The sequence below is a fragment of the Podarcis tiliguerta genome, assembly GCF_965153285.1.
Source record: "Podarcis tiliguerta genome assembly, chromosome: 7".
Lineage (NCBI taxonomy): Eukaryota > Metazoa > Chordata > Lepidosauria > Squamata > Lacertidae > Podarcis > Podarcis tiliguerta.
In genome coordinates this window covers 12,950,742-12,956,819 of record NC_139540.1, presented here as the reverse complement: position 1 = coordinate 12,956,819, position 6,078 = coordinate 12,950,742, and the positions used below count along the sequence as shown (strand labels likewise).

Below are 6,078 nucleotides of genomic sequence, written 5' to 3'. Positions count from 1 at the left end.
ACCCCACTTTGAGATCGCTGTACAGTGAAAAGCAGGTAACAAAAGAGTAACAAATAAATACACACACTTTGGGATGCGGGTGGCGCTGTGGGTTAAAGCACAGAGCCTAGGACTTGCTGATCAGAAGTTTGGTGGTTCGAATCCCCACGATGCGGTGAGCTCCCGTTGCTCTGTCCCTGCTCCTGCCCACCTAGCAGTTCAAAAGCACGTCAAAGTGCAAACAGATAAATAGGTACTGCTCCAGCGGGAAGGTAAACAGCATTTCTGTGCACTGCTCTGGTTTGCCAGAAGCAGCTTAGTCATGCTGGCCACATGACCCGGAAGCTGTACTCTGGCTCCCTCAGCCAATAAAGCGAGAAGAGCACCGCAACCTCAGAGTCGGTTACGACTGGACCTAATGGTCAGGGGTCCCTTTACCCTTTTTACACACACGTTCCGGTTAATTGTTCATGTGGGTCTTTTTAGCCTCACTCCCCCCCCCCCAAATCTGATTGCTCAAAATCCTTCAGGGGAGAGGGTGAAAAACGAAGTTCAGCTTTTCTACAGTCCAACTATCGATGCTCAAAAGGCGATTCAGAATCAGGCGGGAGGACTTTTGGAGTGCCTGGGAAGATGCTGGCAATCTTTGCACCCCCTGGATAAATGGAATGATTGCCGAGGGAACGAGATGCCTCTCTCCGACTGACTGGTCTGCACCGCATTTCTAAAAAAACAACACAACGCTGCACAATCATGGGTTATTTGTCTGCAATTTCCCTATCATTTCCCGACAAGTAATGGTTAGCGTTATTTGACATCAATCTTCCAATTTGCGGTCGTAATGGACTCAAACCTGCCAAACGGAAAATGATCAAATCCTCCTTATCGCTGTTTTTGTAGCCTTGCTCTGCATAACACCTGGTGGAATAAAAATGTGGCAAAGAGGGGCCTGCTCAGCATTCTGTGGGTGCCGCTCCTACTCTTGACACACCACCGGTGCATTCCTTTTGTGCACTCATTGTTCTTGCTTGTGTTCCACCAGAGCAACTGAGGGGAACGTCCCGGGATTTCACAAACAGCCAGCTTATCAATTCTGACTCTAATGCCTAATTGTTTGAAATGGGCAATGCAGCACAAGCGAGCGTTGCTTTTCCAACTTTTCCTCGGTTAAATTCAAGAAATTGTTTCCTCCGACAAAGGCTTCGTTTGAATTCAGTTCCACGGTGCAAGATGCAGCTAGCTGTAAATATTCACAGGGATGCTCTTTTTGTATTCTTGGAATCACAGAATTGTAGAGTTGGAAGGGACCCCGAGGGTAATCTCGTCCGACCCTCTGCAATGCAGGAATCTCACTAATAATAATAATAATAATAATAATAATAATAATATATTATTTGTACCCTGCCCATCTGGCTGGGTTTCCCCAGCCACTCTGGGCGGCTTCCATAGAAACCAAAAATACACTAAAATATCACAGATTAAAAACTTCCCTGAACAGAGCTGCCTTAAGATGTCTTCTGAATGTCAGGTAGTTATTTATCGCTTTGACATCTGATGGGAGGGCGTTCCACAGGGTGGGTACCACTACCGAGAAGGCCCTCTGCCTGGTTCCCTGTAGCTTTGCTTCTCGCAATGAGGGAACCACCAGAAGGCCCTCGGCGCTGGACCTCAGCATCCGGGCAGAACGATGGGGGTGGAGACACTCCTTCCTTGACCTAAAGCATCCATGACAGATGGCCATCCAGCCTCTGCTTAAAAACCTCCAAGGAAGGAGAACTCACAACCTCCTGAGGGAGACCTTTTCACTACCTATCAATAATTTTCAGCCTGTCACATGCTTCAAAGAAAATAATGTATATGTAGGTGTGTTTATATGTATTTTTGCAAGGCAGGGGCTGGAAGGGTCATACTAGTAGTTTAGTATTAGTATTAGTAGTAAAACTCTGGGCAGCTCCCAACAGAATATTAAAAACAGAAGAAAACATCAAGCATTAAAAACTTCAGTAACAGGGCTGCCTTCAGATGTCTTCTAAAAGTCAAATAGTTGTTTATTTCCTTGACATCTGATGGGAGGGTGTTCCACAGGGCGGGTGCCACTACCGAGAAGGCTCTCTGCCTGGTTCCCTGTAACGTCACTTCTTGCAGGGAGGGAACCACCAGAAGGCCCTCGGAGCTGAACATCAGTGTCCAGGCTGAATGATGGGGGTGGAGACGTTCCTTCAGGTATACTGGGCTGAGGCTGTTCAGGGCTTTAAAGGTTTGAATTATGCTTGGAAATATACTGGGAGCCAATGTAGGTCTTTCAGGACCAGTGTTATGTGGTCTTGGCAGCCACTCTTAGTCACCACCAGTCTAGCTGCTGCATTCTGGATTAGTTGTAGTTTTCGGGTCACCTTCAAAGGTAGCTCGGTGGTGGAGCATCTGCTTTACATACAGAAGGTCCCAGGTTCAATCCCCGACATATCCGGGTAGGTCTGGGAATTGTTAGGATATTGATGTTCCGTTCCACCTCAACAGACGTGTGGAATTGTTGTATGTCACATGTCCGTTTACATTCCAGCACAGCTTGCTGGGAACTTCCATTTGTGTGTATAGCTATTGCTGATGCTGCTTGCTCTTGGACACGAAAGGGAGAAGACATGTTTTTCCTTTGTCCTGATATACGCTGACTAAACTGCCTGTAGATGTGCTTTACACAGCCTCTCCCTGCCACTTCTGCTGTGCGTTTACTCTGCTGAGTTGTGCGCCCAGCTTCTGAAGCTCTGGGTCGCAGATTCATGCTGCACCAAGGACTGGAGTTCAACCAGCATGTTGGCTGGTGGGCAGGAGCCAGCTGGGGGCTTGCCAATTTCCCCTGGTTCCTTAGCAGCATCCCAACAGGAATGTCCCCTGCCTGAAAGCCTGAACAGCCATTGCCTATTTTCCTATGGTCTTATGAGGGGATTCATTGCAGAGGTAAAGGCTCCTGTGCCTTCTGCAGATCAGAAAGTGTACATCACTTTTCTCTGCTGTGTCATTGTGACACAGAACTGAGACAAACCGTGCCTGCTGAAAATCCTTCTTCCCAATCATCTGCCTCCTATCCTGTCACATCTGATATCTCCACAGCAAATTTACCTTCCAGCTGCTTTGGACTGCAGCTCCCTTCATTGGCCCTGCAGGCTGGGGGTGCATGGGATCTGTAGTATAAAACAACTGGAGATCACAATGTTGATGACATCTTCCCTGTATAGTGTTAGGAATTTGCCTTGGTGGGTCAGGTGTTGTGGATTAGCTCCACATGGGACACACTTCCACCCTACAGTTTGTAGAATTCCCTAGGAAGATGGATTGACCATTAAACCGCTCTGGGAATCGTAGCTCTGCGAGGGGAACAGGGGCTTCCTTATAACTCTCAGCATCCTTAACAAACTATAGTTCCCAGGATTCTTTTGGGGAATCCTGTTTAAAGTGGCATCAGAGTGCTTTAAATATGTAGCATGGATGTGGCCTCATTCCATCAGTACAAGGATTTACACTCAAGGAACAGAACTCCACCCCCCTCTCCTCCCCACTGATGACAACCAGTGACATCCCACCCTTGAGTTTTATGCTAAAGGTAAAGGGACCCCTGACCATTAGGTCCAGTCGTGGCCGACTCTGGGGTCATCTCACTTTATTGGCCGAGGGAGCCGGCGTACAGCTTCCAGGTCATGTGGCCAGCATGACTAAGCCACTTCTGGCAAACCAGAGCAGTGCACGGAAACGCCGTTTACCTTCCTGCCAGAGCGGTACCTATTTATCTACTTGCACTGGTGTGCTTTCGAACTGCTAGGTTGGCAGGAGCAGAGACCAAGCAACATGAGCTCACCCTCTTGCGGGGATTTGTACCTCTGACCTTCTGATTGGCAAGTCCTAGGCTCTGCGGTTTAACCCACAGCGCATCCCGCGTCCCTGACTTTTATGCTAAAAGTAAAGGTAAAGGTACCCCTGCCCGTACGGGCCAGTCTTGACAGACTCTAGGGTTCTGCGCCCATCTCACTCTAGAGGCCGGGAGCCAGCGCTGTCTGCAGACACTTCCGGATCACGTGGCCAGCATGACGAAGCTGCTCCGGCGAACCGGCTCCAGAGCAGCACACGGAACGCCATTTACCTTCCCGCTAGAAAGCGGTACCTATTTATCTACTTGCACTTAAGGGTGCTTTCGAACTGCTAGGTGGGCAGGAGCTGGGACAGGACGATGGGAGCTCACCCCGCCGCGGGGATTCGAACCGCCGACCATGCGATCGGCAAGTCCCACAGTGCCACCTGCGTCCCTGAGTTTTATGCAATTCCTTACCAAAAAGGAAAGATGTGAAATTTTACAATGGAGAGCTGGAACCTGTGGCCAAATGTTATTCCCAATCTTCCTGCTCCTAACGCCCCCCCCTCCAAAAAACACATCTGTTTCCGCAAGAAAACCCAAGAGTAGACAGCTTAATGGATTAAAGAAAAAAGCACAGTGTTTCCATTAATATAATTAGTTGCCTGTATGTTACGTCCTGTTGACAAGAGTTTTGCTTCTGTCAGACGTTTATTTATGATCATTGTTTATGTTTAGTGCTTGAGATGTAATGTCATTATAATTAGACTTCGGCACTCAAGTGACAATTAAAAAGGAAGCTATAAAGGTTTTGTTTAGAATCCCTTGACATTTGTTACAGAATAATGCATTTGTTATATAGTAATGCAATTGCTGGATTGTAGAGCCTTCAGTCTAGTCATCGCAGGGGGAGAGGAATTAAACAGCACGAGCAAATGCCAAAGGAACATTTTCAAGACACCTTCAAAAAACCAGGTTGATCAGGGCTTTGTATATCAAACCTGGCCCAGTAGTTACAGCCACTGAGAGATTAAAACACAGAGATGAATATGCATTTAGGTTTTAGCAGAACCAGGGCAAACTAGGTTCAAGTATGCTATGTTTGATTTAGGACAATTGCATCCTCTCCTGCTGTTTCCATCACCTTCGGTGGGGTAAGACTTTCCCCCCTAAAGCACCAATGTAACCCACTGCCACCTCACCTGCTAACCCACCATTCCTCAAACCAGTTGTTTTGCAACCTCGGAAATGTTCCTGCCATTAACGCATACTGTTTATGTTTCATTACCATAGGATTGCTGCATTCATTAGTACGTGTTAGCCTGTAAGCATTTAGGCACAAGTGTTAACACATGCCATGTTAATTTGTTCTTGTTTTCGCATCACAGCAATTATACCAGACCTTGGAAAGTCCAGAGGGTGATTAAAAATACATATATACAAAAAAATTAAGAAGATGGCTCCGAGCCAGGAATTTGTGCAAAGCTACAAAACAAAAGTTTTGTCAGAAGCCCAAGAGCTGGCTGATTAGTTCAATGAATGTATAAAATCAAGTTCCCCAGTTCCTCCCTTTAATAGATCCTTCTCCCATCAATTCTCTATCTTCCCTGTTCTAATCCTTCTCTTTCCATCAGTACTCTTTCACTTACCATCTTCTTAGGCTTTGGGATTCCCATTTCTGCCTGATGCTTATTTTGTACCCATAGAAGCTCTGCAATCAAATTGCCTGCCCCTTACTGTAGCACCCTTACCTACAGAAATTTCTTCTTAATCCTCAGTTCGCCATAGAATGTCACTCCTGTCCCCAGAATCTGTATGTTTTAAATCCCAGCCAAACTGCTGCTTTCCCTTCTTTCACAGGAACTGGACTGCAGACATTCTGAAAGCTATGCTCTCTCAGAACTTTAAACATTCCATGACATCACAGAGCTCAACCAATCAGCATCAGAAGTTCCACTAAATACAAACTGAACTGGATACTTCATTGAAGGCATCAAAATAATGCTTGGTATAAAAATGTAATTCTCTCATCGTCACAGCAATCCTCTGATTTATTATTTCTGTTTATACGCAAAGAAACTGACTTTAAGAAGGTGACTTTTCAGAGCTGGCAGGAATATGAATCTACCTCTGAAACCCCCTTCCCCTAGTGGCTTGGTAACACTCCAACAAAAGCAGCTCACAGGAGATGGGTGGCTGTAGCTTACCAGGAGGGCTAGAGTAACAGAAGGGTGGGGAGGTTGGTGCAGTGCGAACAC

General features: G+C 46.6%; 1 long non-coding RNA gene across 1 annotated transcript; it reads right to left on the bottom strand.

Annotated features, from left to right (window-relative positions):
• Nucleotides 1-475: 475 nt before the first annotated feature.
• On the bottom strand, nucleotides 476-5,709 carry LOC310682237. The gene is made up of 2 exons (XR_014513797.1): nucleotides 5,572-5,709; nucleotides 476-703 (listed from the first exon to the last, which is right to left on the bottom strand). It is a non-coding gene; the product is annotated as an uncharacterized lncRNA (long non-coding RNA).
• Between the last annotated feature and the right edge of the window lie 369 nt (nucleotides 5,710-6,078).